At 65.9% G+C, this 1,388-nt stretch overlaps 1 long non-coding RNA gene across 1 annotated transcript; it reads left to right on the top strand.

Moving 5' to 3' along the window:
- Window positions 1–2: 2 nt before the first annotated feature.
- On the top strand, window positions 3–898 carry LOC144236031 (uncharacterized). The gene is made up of 2 exons (XR_013336392.1): window positions 3–52; window positions 542–898. It is a non-coding gene; the product is annotated as an uncharacterized LOC144236031 (long non-coding RNA).
- Window positions 899–1,388: the final 490 nt, after the last annotated feature.

Here is a 1,388-nt window from a genome sequence, read left to right as displayed (position 1 = left end):
CCCAGCCACCCCGGCCCCGGGTCTGGCCAGCCCCGCAAGTGGTGATGCCCAGGTGTGCAGGCGTGGGCCCTGTGCCCACTGGCAGCTGACTCCTGAGTGAACCGAGAGGAGGGTGGGCTCCGTGTGGCCCAGAGCTGAACCGGGAGGACCCCACAGAGCAGAAGACTGAGGGCGGGAGGTGGAGATGGAGGGAAGGAGCCAGGGTTCTGGGAGAAGCAGACGATAGAGGCCGGAGGGGGCTGGCGGCTGCAGGGAGCACGAGGAGCCCGCTGGCAAGACCNTTTTTTAAAGGAAGTTAGAAAATCTCTCTGGGTATGCACAGGTGTAGACCCAGACCCCAAGAGTTCTAAGTTCCTTCCAGCCATGAGACCGGTACTTTATCCATGGAAACTGCTCCCTAATGGGGAGTGGCTGGCTGTGACTTCTTCAACACCAGGGAGTGGGATGGGGGGGGGGGGAGGGGAGCACAGGGCAGGCTGGGGGCGCCTCCTGACGGCCCCCTTCCCCGTGCTTCTCTCTCCTTCCCCCCCTCCCCACCCAGGCAGATGCTGAGGCTGAGGGCGCGGGCTCCCGGACTCCCTTCCTGGGGGTGGCCCTTTCAGTCCCCTTTCCCCAGCCCCAGGACCCCGGGCTGGCCTCTGCTGGAAAGTTGGAGATGTGTGGGTGTGGTGCATGGTGCCCGGGCAGGAGTGGGGCTCCCCCACGTGCCACCCAGGCTCCGCCCTCGCCTCGGGGCTGGCAGGGCGCATCCACGGCGACTACTCCACTGTCCCCACCACACCAGGGGCAGCTCTTCCCCGCACGCCGTTCTGTGCTTTGCTGACTGTGGTGGTTGCTTGTGTCGTGGCCCTCCAACCCCCTCTAGTTTCCCCCAAATCAATAAAGACAGACAGAGCAATGGGCCAGTGGTGAGCTGGAGGGAGGGGTAAGGGACAGGGATGGGGGCATGAGTGTGCAACGGACGGACGTCACCTGTGGGAAGGAAACCAAGGAGGCGGGCCCCCTGCCCACAGGCCCCCACCATGCGACCCCGCCCACTGCCCCCTGCACTTCTGCTCCCTCCCATCATGGCAGGCAAGCTCCCAGCTGTTCAAGAACTTCCTGTCCCTGTCCCCGCAAAGTGCCTGGGAGAGGGCGGCCTGGCCGGCCAGCTCTGCCACCCTAGCGGTCGGCCTGCATGTGGCTGTGGCTCCCTGGGAGAAAATGGAGGCCTTGTGGGCTGCCAGCCCAGGGGGGTGGCTGGAGGCCAAATGGGGGTGGGAGGAGCGCTGTCTCGGGGCCCTTGGGGACGGGCTGCAGGGACAGGCTGGGAAGGGCTCACGGGCAAGTGGAGGCCCACTGTAGCTGGGAAGGCGACCAGAGCCCTGGGCCGTGTCCTCCAGTCTCTC

Source organism: Crocuta crocuta, unplaced genomic scaffold (genome assembly GCF_008692635.1).
Source record: "Crocuta crocuta isolate KB4526 unplaced genomic scaffold, BGI_CrCroc_1.0 scaffold978, whole genome shotgun sequence".
In the NCBI taxonomy this organism is placed as follows: Eukaryota; Metazoa; Chordata; class Mammalia; order Carnivora; family Hyaenidae; genus Crocuta; species Crocuta crocuta.
Note: the sequence above shows the minus strand (reverse complement) of the source record. Positions and strands in the feature narration are given on the sequence as shown.